General features: G+C 40.2%; 1 protein-coding gene across 2 annotated transcripts in view; it reads right to left on the bottom strand.

The window, feature by feature from the left end:
- Window positions 1-17,157, bottom strand: part of me2 (malic enzyme 2, NAD(+)-dependent, mitochondrial) — a 95,668-nt gene that overhangs the window by 58,946 nt on the left and 19,565 nt on the right. The window contains exon 1 of one of the 2 annotated variants that reach the window (XM_034170493.1): window positions 13,815-13,914. The exons of the other annotated variant lie outside the window; for it this stretch is intronic. The gene's annotated coding sequence lies outside the window, so the exon portion shown is untranslated. Of the gene's footprint in view, window positions 1-13,814; window positions 13,915-17,157 lie in introns of those variants that run through there. 2 annotated transcript variants of the gene reach the window in all.

Below are 17,157 nucleotides of genomic sequence, written 5' to 3'. Positions count from 1 at the left end.
GTGGTTCTACTGTCACAAGCCAAAATGCCAAGTTGTAATGTTCTTCTGTCATTTTTCAAGTACACAACTTGGTACTCCTTATTGTCAATTTTCTTACCATCAAAATGCAAACAAAATTTATCTTCAGAGATCAGTTCCATGAGGCGGTTCTTAACTTGTTCTGCATCTCTGATTGTTCGATGCCAGACAACAGACTGTGATGGTGTTGGGACACTAACTCCATCTTCAGCCAGACTTTGAAGCACCTGTGGCGCTTTTCTGGTTGACAGAGTGTTTAGACACCAGTTTGGTAGCAGACTTTGTTGAGTGGCATGTTCATGTTCATCTATAAATGGACTGCATTTATATAAACGGTAAATGGACTGCATTTATATAGCGCTTTTCCATCTGCATCAGACGCTCAAAGCACTTTACAATTATGAGTCACATTCACCCCAATGTCAGGGTGCTGCCATACAAGGCGCTCACTACACACCGGGAGCAATAAGGGATTGAAGGCCTTGCCCAAGGGCCCTTAGTGATTTTCCAGTCAGGTGGGGATTTGAAACCATGATCTTCTGGATTCAAGCCCAACACCTTAACCACTAGACCATCACCTCCCCCATCATCTATTTTACCTTTATTTTTTATTTCTTTTAATTATTGTTTAATAATATATTTTAGCAATATTTATTTGTATATATTTTCTTGTTATTTCTTGATACTTGTTAATTCTTTTCTTGTTACGTTATTTTTAAATAGTATTGTGTAAACTCGTGTATTTTTAAAAGAGATGTGGTGCTAGGTGCGGGAGGTTTTTTTCATGATCCAATGAAATAAACTTCAAAAAAGTGATCTATGGGTAAAAGTTCATCAAATGCAACATCAGGAAAATGAAAGTTTTGAAAAAAGTTTTGTAGTCATAACCCTACTGAACACCTCATAACAACATACGGCTTTATGGCATCTCCAAAAACGCAGAGGTTTCTTCTATATCACGGTATGTGAAAAATTTGAAGATGACTGAACTGAAAGATTTAAAGAAGCTGCGGATCGAAGGAGAAGTGGATTCAAGGTGGGGCCACTGTCTACAAGAAAATCAAAAGATGTCACTTTGGAGATGATCAACAAACGTCTTCCTGCTGGAGACCGGCAACAAGTGGGGAGTGCCAACAACTACCAGGCGAAGCTGAAAGTGTTCCAGTGGCCAGAGAGAGAGAGAGAGAGAGAGAGAGGGGATGCTATGACAGATGAGTAGTTTTCTGTCACTTCTCTGTAAAGAAACAACCAATCTCCTCATCTCAGAAGTGTAATTTTTTTTTGTTTAGGTAACAGACCTATGCAACCAGCTTACAGCCCAGACTGATGTGTGACCTGTGACTTCCCCTAAAATACGAAGTAAAACAATGGACCTATGTAGGTGACGTCAACATTTAGCCACCAAAACTCAGTTGTCTCTTTTTTTTTTTTTGTTCCCCCTGATTACACCACCCATTTCCAAGTGCTATTTAGGGGTCCCACCTAGTGGAACATCCCCCTTACATAAAGAGGGGACAAAAGACCCTCTGAACTGGAAGTCTTGTTCTTTATAATGAGTTCAGTTTATGTTCGTGTTCTGTGTGTGTTTTGATTGCTGGGACTGATTTGTTTGCAAGTGAAGGGAAACATGTTTGTAATGACCAATGCGCATGCAGTATGATAATACGGGCATTTTCACAATATTGTAGAGCATTCAGTCCCAAAGAGGTAAAAAAAAATTGATGTCTTCAATTTGCTGTTTTTAGTAATTAGTTTATATCTCTAACCTTTATGGTTGCAGAAACTTTTAAAATTTTGGCTGTAACTTTATTTTCTCTCAAGTTCTGGTCTTTCAAAGTATACATGTCCAAAAGGTTAAAAATACAAGAAAATTACCACTGTCAGTAATAGCCATATTTCCAAGTTAAAATAAGTTCAAGTTTCTTAGTAAAACTTACCTAGATTATTTATATCATTTACTGGATGACTAATGTTGATGTAGAAGCTGAAATCTTCACTAAAAATGTGAGTCTTACTGAAATATTCTCCTCTGGTGCCAAAATTTTCTACCCATAAGGGACAAATATGAGAGCTAAATATTATTCTTTTGTATGCTCTTTGTTTGAGCACGTGAGATTGTCATCAGAGGCTCTCAGTCTGCTCCTGCTTTCACTGATCGCTGTGCGTAATGGCGCAGGGCACACTGAGTATGTACTAATAGTATGTACTCATTGGAGCACCCAGGGGGCTATTCATATGGGCCAACTAGTAACATATCACTCCTGAAAACGATCTTTGGCTTTTCATGTGAGGTAAATCTGCCCTACGAATGGATTTCGGAAAACCATGCGACGGTGAACCAATTCCGACTGGACACTCACATTGCGCACATATTCACACAGCTTCTATGAGGAGTACAAAGAAGGTCGATGGTTGGCTAGAAAGTCCGCAGTTAACATTTCAGCAAAAAAAAAAAAAAAAGTTTCTATCTCATATCATTAAAAAGTTATTTATAATTTAGAAAAGCTTGGTCTTAGCCGTCGTTATATACGACGGCATCGGCCCCAGAAGGTTAACTGCACGAACGCACAGAAGGTGCTGCACGCGAGGACCAGCACTCCCCCCACCCGCTCAATCTTGATTTCTGCTCACGCGCAGAGAATTCCCGCTCGCTCGCTTGAAACTTATGCAGGGCTGTGAAATGAAAATTGTGAAATCTGAGGAAAATTTGCAGGGGGGTACAGCTCCCCAGGAGCTGGGGTATAGGGCCCCATGGAGCCCCAGAATAAATTTTTATCTAATGATACTTTTTCAGCATTTCCTGAAAGAACAAATCTCAAAATTAGTGCATATTTAATGATCCTACATTCAACCTTTTATTTGACCTGTCAATGATGATGTTGAAATAACAGAATATGATGTGGAAGTAGGACCTGGAATGATTTTCCTTTTAATTGTAAACCAAATTATGCATTAACTCAGAACAATTAAACTACATGAAATTCATGAAGACTGAAAAGAATAGAAAAAGCTTGTAGAATATTTGGAAAATCATGGTAAAATATCAATAACATACCTTATAGTAAAAAGTCACATATTCTTGTGTAAATTCATGCAGCCTAAATCCATTCAAAGCCACAATGTCTTTTTTACAATGAAAGAAAGTCTAGATTAGTGAAAAAAGTCACATAATCTTGTCTAAAATCCTGTTTGAACAGCAGAATGTTCATTTTCCAGGGAGATAAAAATTCTTACCGTGTTTCCTGAGAGAACACAGTTCACTTTTCCTGTTTCTTTTATCTTTCAGGTGTGTTGATGAAGCCAGCGACGAGTCCACGGATTCTTGTCCTTAAGACTTGCTCAAACAGTCTTTCTTGCCATCTTCTCTCTGTGCGATGTCGGTCCGTGACACAGACATGCTGCACAAATCTTATTTTAAAAACTTGAAAGCTCTAAGAGTTTAGGATGTCCACATGCTAAGTTTAGCTTAAGCGCAGCAGGAGCAACACAGCGTCGCCGCAGCAACCAATCAGTCCTGCTTTACGACACTGAGTGGCATTTTTCTGCAGATCCGAGGAAACTGATTTGTAAATGGTAAATGGACTGCATTTATATAGCGCTTTTCCATCTGAATCAGATGCTCAAAGCGCTTTACAATTATGCCTCACATTCACCCCAATGTCAGGGTGCTGCCATACAAGGCGCTCACTACACACCGGGAGCAATAGGGGATTAAAGGCCTTGCCCAAGGGCCCTTAGTGATTTTCCAGTCAGGCGGGGATTTGAACCCATAATCTTCTGGACTCAAGCCCAACACCTTAGCCACTAGACCATCACCTCCTGTGTTACTGATCTGTGTGTTACAGATTTTACTGATCTGTGTGTTACAGATACAAATCTGTAACACACAGATCAGTGTCCGCGGATTTATAAAACTTACACGATGTCATAAAAAAAATAACTCTTTGCAATAAGCACTTTAAAAACTCAGTGATGTTCACGATTAAAGAGTACATCACTAACACACACACACACCCCCCACCCGCGCGGAGTTTTCACAGCCCTGCTTATGGCACTATGGGGGAGGGAACCAGGTCGGCACTGGCTCTGCTGTGATTGTCTGTCTCTGGAGAGCAAGGTTTGATTGACAGTCCTCCTCTCTGATGCGGAAGTCAGTCGAAGACAACAGCGTTAAGTAATTATCACCCTTTAAACTTAATTATAAGTCTCTATCCAGGGTTCTAGCTAGGATAAAATTTTAGCATAGTGGTAATGTCGAGGGAGTGAAGCGACCGAGGGGGTGGGATGGTGCGGAAGGGGGGCAGCTTTTGAAAATTTAAGCTAAAAATTGGTCATTCTAGGGGTATCCAAAGGGGAGAAGCCAGGTACAACAGCCCAAGTCCCTTCATCATGTCTAGAAGGCTGGGAAGTTTGTTGAGTGGGCAATCTCACTCTGGGTTAGTCAGTACATGGCCCTCAGTGACGCAGTCGGAGTCCGTGGACATTTTTAAGTCAAGACGTAAAACCTATTTTTATTCTCTTTCTTATGACTAGTTTTTATTTTATGTTTTATTCTTTTACTTCTGTTTTTAATTAGGTATTTGAGTTTTTTTATTTATTTATTTTAACTTTTTTATGTTGAACTGTTCTGTGTGATGCACCTTGAGACGGCTTTTGTTGTAATTTGGCGCTATTGAGTCTTAAAGTAAATACGAGGTCTATTAGGTAATAAACCGACCCTTTTATTTATTTATTTTTTTTAACTATATGGATTTGAATGACATGCGATTACACCAATCATGCTTGAACCCTCGTGCGCATGCATGAGTTTTTTCACGCGTGTCGGTGACGTCATTTCCCTGTGGGCAGGCCTTGAGTGAGATGTGGTCCCACCCTCTCGGCTGAATTCCTTTGTTTCACACGCTGCTCGAGACGGCGCATGTTGCTTTATCAAACTTTTTTCTGGACCTGTGAGGAATATCCGAGTGGACACTATTCGAGAAATTAAGATGGTTTTCGGTGAAAAGTTTTAACGGCTGATGAGAGATTATGGGGTGTTTCTGTCAGTGTAAGGACTTCCCACGGAGTGGGACGTCTTGCAGCGCTTCCAGGCGCCGTCGTCAGCCTGTTTCGACCTGAAAACATCCTAATTTAAGGCTTAATTCACCCAGGACATCGTGAGAGAACAGAGAAGATTCAGAAGAGGCCGGCATGAGAACTTTATGCGGACATTCCACTGTTTAAGGACATTTTTTTAATGAAAGACGTGCGCGCAAATTCGCCGAGTCGTTTCCGTGACGACTCGGCAAATCTGTGTGCGCCGCGACAGGAAAAACACCTCCGTGTTGAAAACCATTTGTAAAATTCAGGCGGCTTTTGATGGCTTTCAACAAGTGAGTAACTGAGAAATTGTTTAACAGCTTGGGCATGTTCCAACTTGCCCGTTAAGGTTTCCAACGGCGGTGTTTTTCCTGTCGTGACCCCCCGCGTTCGGGTACTGCCCGACATACGACTCTGCCCGCACGTTCTTTCATTACAAAATGTCCGTTAACAATGGAATGTCCGAAAAAACTCCTCATGCCGACTTCTTCTGAAAGTTCTCTGTTCTCTGACGACTTACTGGGGGTCAACAGAGCCTGAAATGTGGAAGTTTTCAACTTGAAACGGCGAGACGCTGCCGCCTCGAAGCACAGAACGCCGTCAGGCGCCGTGGGCCGTCCTTACGGCGACACTACCAGACCAAAATCTCTCATCAGCCGTTAAAATTTTTACCGAAAACAAGCTGAATTTATCGAATGGTGTCCACTCAGTTGTGCCTTACAGTTTTGAAAAAATTTTGATCAAACAAAGCAGCAGTCTGAGCCATTCCTAAACAATGAAAAAAACGACGAGAGGGTGGGCCACTCCTCACTCAAAGACTGCCCACAGGCGAATGACGTAATCGACAGGCGTGAAAAAACTCTCGCGTGCCCACGAGGGTTCAAGCATGTCTGATGCAATCACCCGTGATTCAAATCCATATGGTTTTTGAAAAAAATAATAAGGTCGGATACTTTTCTAATAGACCTCGTAAATGTGAAATTGGTCACTGGATCCTTAAACTCTGAACATAATAAACTCTACATGGTGGATCCTTGATCTCTGGACATAAACAGAAATAAAATCTGTTAGTTTTTGTCAAAAGCATTTCCTTTCAGACATTATTATTGGCATGAATGTCTTTCCATATCTGAGCTGAGCTCTACAGCTCGCTGCGCTGTACGTCAGGTTCATAAAGAATGCAGGACGTCTCATTTTGGGAGGAAAAAAGTTTTAGTCGATTGTAGTTTATTGTCTGTATTGCAATGTTTGTAAAGAGGTGTCATTTTATTTAAAGCGGCAATTCGTTTTGAAGTTATTAATTCCGAGCGGACTCTGTCTCAGCAAAGAGCCACGCAGCGTTTGGAGCTGTGCAAACGGACGATTCTCGTTTTTTGACTGCAACAAGACAAGAGTCCCAGTTAGTGACTTTAATCCACACAAAAGTGACTCATGATATTTTAATAGCTTTGAGAGGGGCTAAAGAAGTGGACTGACCGCTTCTGAAGAGCAGCGAATCAAAGAGCCATGAGCCATTGAATCGTAGCATTGCTTCATTGATTCACCCTTCAAACTGGAGTCGCGCTGCAGAAACGGTTGATTACAGAGCCGTTACGCTGTATTGAAAATTATAGCGTAACGGGCCGTAACGCAAGTTTGCGCTAGCTAGAACCCTGCTACATTTGTTATGTTCTCTGAGACTTGGCTCACGGAACGGGACCGAGACACCGATCTGGCTGTGGGGGACTTTGGTGCGCCCATTCGACTGGACCGGGACCCTGAAGTTACGGGGAAAAGGCAAGGAGGAGGAGTCTGTGTGTACATCTATAAGAGGTACTGTACATCTGTAACTGTCACGGCCCGTAGCTGTATGCCCGACATTGAGCTCCTGTGCGTATCCCTGCTCCCCTTCTATTTGCCCCGTGAGTTCCCCCAACTGTTTCTGTGTATTGTGTACATTCACCCCAAAGTGAACGCGGTGTCAGCATGTAGCACTATATTTGAAACAGTGCAGAAAATGCAGTCTATTTCCCCCGATGCGCCAATGCTCTTAATGGGAGACTTCAACCAGACATCTCTCAAAAAGACACTACCGAATTTCCACCAGTATGTCTCCTGACCCACCAGGCGGGATAAGACGCTGGACCTATGTTATGGGTCCATCAAAGATGCGTATAAATCCGTCCTGCTTCCCCCGCTTGGACTGGCGGACCACAACTGCGTGCATCTTATTCCAACATATAAAAATATGTTGCGAAGAGAAAAGGTTGAGACAAAGGAGGTGAAAGTGTGGACTGAGGACTCTATACAATGCCTCCAAGAATGTTTTGAGTGCACAAACTGGAATGTTTTTAAAAGCTCCTGTGATAGTCTTGATGAGCTGACAGACGTCTGTTGTTCATATGCAACATTCTGCAGGGATATGATTATACCTGTGAAAACAATAAGGATGTATCCCAACAACAAACCCTGGGTTACTAGGTGCCTTGGACAAAAGAAATCGGGCTTTTAAACAGGGAAGTGTGACAGCTCAAAAAGAAGCTACCAGTGAACTTAGAGCTGAAATTGCTAAAGCAAGAAGAGCCCATACAGCCAAATTGGAGGAGGATGTGGCTGCTAACAGGATGGGCTCTGCTTGTCTAGCATGAAAACCATTGTGGGCCAGGGGGGCACTAAGAATAAGAGCCATCTGTGGTTGGAAGCTTTTAGCTCTGACACCGAGTTAGCCAGTGCTTTTAACAGTTTTTATAACCGTTTTAACACTGTGGATTTTAATTCTGAGATTCAGGAACTGAAGAATGAGCTTGTGGATACTCAGCACTTTAATACTGAACTAAAAGACGTAGAAAAAGCCTTTTACAAAATTAAAGTTAACAAAAGTCCAGGTCCTGACAGACTGTGTGGGCGTATGTTAAAGACATGTGCATCAGTACTCAGCCCTATCTTGCATTCCATTTTTAATGTCTTTGAAGGAACAAACTATTCCAAAAATATGGAAAGAAGCTGATATAGTCCCTGTCCCCAAATCTAGTTGCCCAAAGACCTTGAATGAATATAGGCCTGTTGCACTTACATCAATTGTAATGAAAATCTTTGAAAAATTTGTATGAACTGAAATCTTACGGTTGGTGGAGGGGGAGCTTGACCCTTTACAGTTTGCATACAGGCCGCACAGGGGAGTTGAGGATGCCACAGCCACTTTATTGACTCTTGTTTTGAACCACCTGGATGGGCACAGAACCCATGCCAGGCTTTTATTTGTGGATTTTACCTCAGCTTTGAACACTATCCAGCCCCATATTTTAACTAATAGGCTTTTAGATCATTTTAACTTGAGTAAGAATCTAGTGGGGTGGATTCTGAACTTTTTATCTGACAGGACACAGAGAGTGAGGGTCAATGGTGTTTTATCTGATCCTGTTTGCACTTCCACTGGTTCACCACAAGGGTGTGTTCTTTCACCAATGCTGTATAATTTGTATACAAACGTGTCAAAGCAAGTATGAGAACAGATTAATTTTAAAATATGCAGATGACTCTGTCATTGTGAGCTTGCTGAAGGATGGGGAAAGTGGCCATGGGCCGATTGTCAATGACTTTGTTGAGTGGTGTGAGGCCTCTCACCTCATATTAAATGTGTCCAAAACCAAGGACATGGTCATGGACTTCAGGAAGAGTGGTCAAACTCATAGCATGACCACCTCAATCAAAGGTGAGACTGTGGGGCAGGTCACCACATACAAATACCTTGGAACTGTAATTGACTCTGGACTGACCTTTGTAGCCAAATGCGAGGAAGTCTTCAAGAAAGGACAGCAGAGCTTGTACTGTCTCAGGAAACTGGCTGTTTTTAATGTTGATCGAACTCTTATATCCTTGTTCTATCGTGCTTTTATTGAGTCCATTTTTATCATTTTCTTTAGTGGCTTGGTTTGGGTCATTATCTATGACGAACAGGAACTCTCTAAACAAGATAGTTACATGGGCGAGTAAGCTGACTGGGCAACCACAACTGAGCCTAGATTCACTGTACATCAGACAGTTACAGCGGCTCGGCTCTAGTATCAGCCAGGACCAATCCCACCCTCTGAACTCTCCGCTTCTGCTCCTGCCATCTGCTCAGAGATTTTCTGTTCCAAAATGTAGAACAAAGAGATTTAAAAACAGTTTTGTTCCTGCAGCAATATCTGTGCTAAACAAAAATCAGCGCCACTAAGAACAACTGACTCTGAACACTAAGTCCTGGTTTGTTTTTACTGTTTATTTATTCATGTTGTATTGTATGTATGAGTGCATGGTTTGGGGATGCCCCTCTCTTCTGAACTACAAACCTAATTTACCTACAGGTACAAATAAAGGAACCTGAACCTGAACCTACTGAATCCAATAATGTTTTAAAAGTATGTTCTTTTAAGAGGTTTTAGGAGGTTTCTTCCTGTTAAAAGGGAGTTTTTTCCTTCCCAATGTCGCCAAGTGCTTGCTCACAGGGGGTCGTTTTGACCGTTGGGGTTTTTCTGTAATTATTGTATGGCTTTTGCCTTACAATATAAAGCGCCTTGGGGCAACTGTTTGTTGTGATTTGGTGCTATATAAATAAAATTGATTTGATTTTGATTTTATAGACAAATTTGATTTGTAAATGCTTGGTTGTCCTATATTTTCTTTTATCATTTGTAAATAATATTCAATAAGCCCCTTATGTTCTTGTATTTGTATTTTCATGTATACAGCTATTTCAGGATTTTGTACAGGACCTGTTTTGTTTGGATTTGATTCATAAATAAATGATTATTATTATTTATTTTTTTATTTTTTTAAGGAGATGCTGTTGTCTCCTTCAGGGAGGTGGTGTCGTCATGGTTGGTAGATGATTTAAGAGGTTTTAATTTGTCATCTGATGGTTAATAATCACATTATTCCCTTTGATCGGTTTGAGTGTACAGAGTCAGTCTGCAGACACGCCAGTGTCAGGAGGTGATTTTTAGGACTTTCTGTAATTTGTTATGAAATAATGTTGAACTTATGTGGAAATGATTGTGGCACAGAAGCTTCAGAGATCTGTCGCTGAGATAGATGATGACTGGAGTAGGGCTGATATGATCAGTCGAGTAATTCGAATAATTCAATTACAAAAAATATTCGAGGCAAATTCTGTGTCTCGAAGCTTCATTTAACGTTGTAGTACATATCCCAGGCCTGTGTGTGGCTCTGTAATGCCCCCCCCCCCCAAAAAAAACCAGAAGAAGACATGCAGAGCATGCAGCCGTGTAAGCGCTAATCCATTTAGCACCAAAAGCTATAACTTTCCAACGAAACACAGAGTAAAATAAAGCCTTTTAGGAGAAAGACAGTCCACACTGATCCTCTGAAATAGCTTACTACACATTTAAAGCAATGCAGTGTGGCTGTCTGTTTTTAAAAAACACTTTCGTCCACTGGCTTCTCTCTCTCTCTCTCTCTCTCTCTCTCTCTCTCTCTCTCTCTCTCTCTCTCTCTCTCTCTCTCTCTCTCTCTCTCAACACACAACGCTTCACAAACACGGTAACTTAAATAAAATAATAATAATAAAAACAAAACCGTGACTGCGAGGCTTGCATGTTCAACCCCCAGCTGAAATGCATCTGCTGAATCCCAGAAAAAGAGGGATTTAAAAAAATAAAATAACGCAGGGACCCAGTCCACCAGCATAAAAAAAATAATAATAATAAAATTGGGGAAGTTGGGGAAACAAAAAACAGAAAGCCACATCCCATCGCCATTTCAGCACTTTGGCCTGACTTTGGCTGTTTTCCTGACACCAGGAAAGATCCAAAACTTGTAAAGATTTGAAAAAATAAATAATTACCCAGAAAAACAGAAAGGGATACACTAAATCTGACAATCTGTGTGATGATGGCACAGCGACATTGTGCCACTGCTTAGGAAGAGCCCTGGACTGATGATGTTTAAAAAGGTAAAAGTACTTTTGGAGTGAAGTTTTAAGCATAAACGAGGTGATAACCGCTTAACGCCGTTGTCTCCAAATGACTTCCGTGTCAGAGAGGATAGCAGAGCCAGCGCCGACCTGGTTCCCTCCCCATAGTGCCATAAGTTTGAAGCAAGCGAGCAGGAATTCTCTGAGGGAGCAGAAATCAAGATTGAGCAGGCGGAGGGAGGGCTGGTCCTTGTGTGCAGCACTTTTGCGCGTGCGCAGAGATAATTTGTGTGCCGTTAATATCTACACACAAACCCATTTTTTACATGAATGGGGTTTTGTCACTGATCTGACATCACACGAACAGAGTTTTAGGGGGTACCATTTGATCTGCGACACCGGCATAGGGCTGCATACACTTGGCGTCGTCGGTATGTCGCATTACGCAACTCTGCGTTGGCCCAGTGTGAAAGGGGCTTTAGTTTTAACCCAGGCACCAATTTTCAGGTGTCTCCTCAAGATGCACAGTTGCAGTACAGGGTCCATTTCAGCTACATCTGCTCGAACTAATCAAAAAGAAAAACTGCAACTGGATCATGAAAATTTCTGTGGCAAGAAGAGACATACATACAATTTCTGTTTTCAAAGTTCTTCCTGTCTAAAGGACTACTGCATGAAATTCTGAAACAATGATATTACATAAAGTAAATCTTGTAAAGAATGATTATTAATGCCTTGGTTTATATATTTATTTAAATTCATGAAAAGCTCTGTGGTCTGTTCGTGTGCCTGTGACCAAAATAGCTCATCAAAGCTACGTATTCGCCTTATTGACGTTTCAAATCCCGCAAAACTTTGAAGAGGTCGCCATGCTGCGAGATCTCAGTAACATTGAGAACTGCACTGAGACGCTCTGATCGGGCTGCACTTTAACCGCTGCACACAGACAACACCATTAACATCACAACATAAAACAATTTTTATATTGTGCCTAAAACTCTCATGAATATATTCTCTGGGTTTATAGATGTTGTTATTGCGTTTGTTTTATGTAAACATGCGAGAATCACAGGCTGTCTCTCCGTTATTTTCAATGGGAGCTACTGTGAGCTACACTCGCTTCCTGTTCATGTCGTTCTGGGGGGAAACTGAAGTTTGCTCTTTAACGTCTTGATTATTGTCCTTTACATCGCTGTTTGTCCTCTTTGTTCCAGACTAATATATAATATGTCTGAAATTCGGTTTGCGTTTATTAAATTCCACGCAGATTAAACGGAGCAAACATGGATTATTTGTTATACAGTCACTCGCCCAGTTCCGGATCATTGCCGGTTCCAGATCACTGCTGTAGTATTTGTGCCGTCGTTTCTCGTAATCAGTGCGAATAAGCTAATAATTGGTACCAATGGAAAGACTAATGTTTTGTCTACAAACAACCACAAGCTCGACCGGATCCAGCCATCCTTGTGATCAGCAGAGGAATCAAAACATCCCAGTGTCTGCGGTGTGCGCGCTTTTTCTCACTCACTCATTCCTGCAAGTTTGAAAGTAATGATCTTTAAGACGTAGCAAAGGTAGGTTAGCCATTTGGTGTTTTTGGTTCTAGAATGGGAAAATACTTACTTACTTGGGTAGAAAATAGTGTGTTATATCTTGCTGTTTAATTGCTGCACGCATTTATCCCCGACGCAAAAATTTGCCGGTAGTGGATCACTTCAGCAGCAACCCCGTGTCAGTACTTGTGAGCCATGTGTACTTTGGGGCTCATCTCAACATCACAAATGGGCATGAATGTGGGGGCTTTTACTTTTTAATTTGGGAGAAATCTCACCTCCACACTTTTTGCTCGTAAAAATGTATAACAGTGCCTTTCAAAACTAAGTAAATTCTCATTTAATAAGTATAATTTATATAATTTTGTGTTCAAAACACATTCTCTTGCACAGTGTGTATCATTCTGCATTAGAAGGGTTCCAGCCAGATGCCAGGAATGCCCCCAAAGTGACAGAGTGTCATGATCCAGAACCGGGCAAAATGATCCATTTCCAGCAAATGTTTGCACCACACATAATGTGGCTTCACACTTTAAGTAGAAGGGCTACACCATCCAGACTTCTTCAGCTAGATAACATCCAAATACCCAATACAACAATACACAATAAAGGACATTCAGTTGCATTATGACTCTGTATAGCGGGACTTTGAAAAAGGTGATCCGTAACTGGGCAACTGCCTGCAATGTTTTAGCAAGTTTTCAGGGTATCATGCATGCAGTCTCTTATTAACGTGAGGAAAAGCATAAAAAATTACATTTTTGTAGCATAATATTCATTTACAACTGTCACCATGTGGATTCTCTACGTTGTTTGACAGCAGCGACTTTCTGGCGCGCAAGGGATTATGGGATACGTCAATAGGCGAATGCTGTCATATTTACCACATGGAGAGGCAAATATGACAGATGCAGTCACATATCGCTACTTACTCGTACGCTTAACTCGATCCTTATATTTAATTTGGTATAATCCACTGAATTTATCTGTTTTCACATGAATTTAAAAAAATACTTTTTTTAGACGCCACACACCACTAAGATTTAGCTAGCTAGCTAACGGAAACAGAAGGCACCCAACGTGTTGAACTGAAGCAAATAGTAGGTTTGAACCGAGGGTAGGTTAGTTTGATATTCGACGTCTCGTGACTCATATGCTGCGTTAGGAACTCTACTGATGAATGTTCAATTCACCGTTATTATTATAATCATTGTTAAAGTGCAGGGAAGTTCACAGACAGCTCATTTCTGGAAGTTTCGGGGGTAGCTTACCTTGTCCCGAATATAACTTGTGCGGCTTGCGTTTCTTCTTCAGAGATATTAGTATTGACTACTTCAGTAGAACAACTGGCAAACTGCAGAAAATATGAGAGCTTCTAGTCAGACTTGTCACGCGCAGTGACTCTGCTCTGTAATCCAATCACAGACCGGGGGCCCCTTCGTGACCTCTCGTCCAAGCGGCTTCTTTCTTCTTCTGATTCCCCACGCTGAATACCCGTGGTGCATGCTGCCCCTCAAAGGTCACTGTAGGAAGTTGCGGTGGTTTGTTTGGGTTAAAATTGCATTTACTGTGCTCAAACGGACACCTACTGAAATCTAAATCTATTCTATTAAATAATGTACTTATAATCTTATCTGAGTGCACTGGGAGTAAGCCAGTCATTTTGGCTTCTTCTTTGTTTCATCAGGGTCACTACAGCAGCTCTGAGGTGAATCTGCATGTTGATTTGGCACAAGTTTTATACCGGATGACCTTCCTGACAAACTCCCCACTACATGCAAAATGGGCAGGAGTGGCCCTTGAAACAGGAACCTTCCACACTGCTTGACCATGTGCATAAAGTGACAAGTGAGTGCATATAAACATGAACTCCTTATGAAGATGGATAGTGTCATTTCAAGTTACACAATGAAACTTTGCCACATCAATCCAAGTTTGTAGCTGCATGCAACCCCTCCACGTGTGTGAGGGCTGCATGCAGTTTATTGGAGAAGGCATCCTGTGTTGATCTGTAGGTCCTGTATGCATACTGGTCTTGGTCACGCAACACGTCTAGGGCATCCTTATCTAAATTTTAAACACATCTCAAATATTAATCTCACTGTTCAAGAGGACGTGTTATAAATGCATGACCACCATTTGTGCACATCGTCTTACGTCCTGCGTTACATTGTGTCCAAGTGACATCTCATGAAGAAAAATGACTGTAAAAGTGATGATTTGGTTGTGTTATAGTGTAGTATGTCTATATGCATTCCATTATTTTGGCTGTGATATTTTTATTTAATTTCTATGATCTTTTAGAACTTTATTTTCTCAGTAATTTTCAAGCAGATTAGAAATGTTAAGTAACCTGAATTCTTTTTTAAATTTTGACATCATAAACCATTAAACTGTGCAAAATCCTAGGGGTGACTGTACATGCACACAATTAACTTATCGTACCTCGTATATGAAAGTGTGGAATGTGGATCATTTTAAAAGCGTGTTTCGTCATGACAGGTTGGCATACTCTCCATTATTTCAGCTCCTCTCCTGAATGTGTTATTGTGGATATTAAAATAGTTCAACAGTAGTGGCTTCAATTAATACTAGTTCAATTATATTTTGCAAATATTTACATTCATCATTCCTTCAAACAATCATATTCAATCTCACTATTTGATCAGAGCGACAGCCAATGGTAGCTGTTTATGAACATGTTGGAAATATTACTATTTCCACAATAATGATTCTGAAATGATTGTTACACCAGGAGAAAAGAAAATATGATCTCAAGCCATACCTTTTAGTATTGTTTTATTACTTTTCCAGCAAAAACAAACTGCAGAAAGGAGATCATCCGTCAGTAGTAAGCATTGAGATCCTCGCAGTTTTTTCTCCAATAAAAGCTGAAGATAAGAAGAGCCCACAAACATCTAATGCCTTCACAAAGCCAACACATCATAAAACCAGTAAGGTTTAAGCTTAAAGGCAGTGAGATCCATGCAGACGGGAGGGAATATATTACATTCAGCAGGCGGGGAGACATTGTGATGTGTGAGGCACAGTTTTACCATGTTTACATGGCTTCACATACAGTAGTGTTCAGAATAATAGTAGTACTATGTGACTAAAAGATTAATCAAGGTTTTCAGTATATTTCTTATTGTTACATGGGGAAACAAGGTACAGTAGATTCAGTAGATTCTACTATTATTGTGAACACCCCCTTTTCTACTTTTTTTTTTACTAATAGCCAGTTTCATAGCCTTAAGAGTGTGCATATCATGATGCTTGGTCTTGTTGGATTTGTGAGGACTCTACTGAATCTACTGTTATCTTGTTTCCCATGCTTGGCAACATGTTTGCGTTGTCATGTGGTCGCTGATATTTTTTACAACAGCACTTGTGTGGACAGGATTTTATTTATTTATTAAACCGGGCAGAAAATGCCAGTTTTCAAAAATACCCATGTAAACCTGTAGACTTTGCTGGGCTGGAAGACAATCAAAGACAAAATATGATCAATCACTGCATTTTCTACATTGCTTCATTGTGGATTCTAGAACCTTGTGTATACATGATCAGTTAAGATGTTCAAGTCAAACAGTGAAACAAGGATGTGTCAAAGCCAATAACAGTAATTATTATTATAATTATTATTTTTTTTTTTTTCAAATTTTGCAATACTTTTTCTAGTCATCTGCACAGCTTCACAATTAGCATCTTATTAGTAATAACTTTAGAAAAAATTTGAAAAAATTAATAAATTGCGTAGCACCCAAATGAACTGTTTTGCCGAACATACTGAATAATATTCCATTTGAAGTTTATTTGGCTCTTATGAGTGTTACCAATGTAAGCACTTTTTGTAGGTTGGTCTATTTGCTATCTGATATGATAGTGTAGTAGAGAGACTACAGAACAAATAATATCCTGGAGCTCTATTCCAAAAAAATCCAGATTTTAAAAAAGTATCTAAAATATATGTACTCCTTATTGTATTACTGTATTTCAATATCTCAATATGCTTACTGGGTTAAGAAGCATTGACGGCACAGAGTTTCCAGCATTTGCTGTAAAAAGTATCTACATTCATTTGTTTGCTTTGGATTAATGCTCTTTGTGGCTAAATTAAGCAAAATTGTCACAGATATCCAGCTTTCTGTTTTACAAAGGAGGGATTCTTTCCAGTAAATGTATATTAGATGATATCTGATGTGTCACGCAGACCGGATTAAAAAAAATAGTAATAATAATCTAAATAGCGCAACCTTTATGATCAAACAAACAAATCATTACCATTGAAAATTTCATATGTGAACAAAACTTAATTCAGTCCGACTTCATGTGAAAGAAATTGTGCTCTAACATTCATTAATAGAACAAGAATACATTTAACACAAAATAGCAATAGCAACAGTCATCAGAAATATATTATAGAATAAAATAAGAGTTGCAGAGTTATACAAGTTACAAGGCATGTTGCAGAGTCACAGTTCAGTAAGTCATTGTGAGAGTCTTAAAACAGCAACAAATACATGATTCCTGGTTTACCAGTACTATTATTTGACTGATTATTTTGCATTATCACATTCAGAGAAACATGAAAAGATTGTTCTTTTACACTCA

This window comes from Thalassophryne amazonica, chromosome 5, assembly GCF_902500255.1.
Source record: "Thalassophryne amazonica chromosome 5, fThaAma1.1, whole genome shotgun sequence".
Taxonomy (NCBI): domain Eukaryota; kingdom Metazoa; phylum Chordata; class Actinopteri; order Batrachoidiformes; family Batrachoididae; genus Thalassophryne; species Thalassophryne amazonica.
This window is presented reverse-complemented; position numbering and strand designations above follow the sequence as displayed.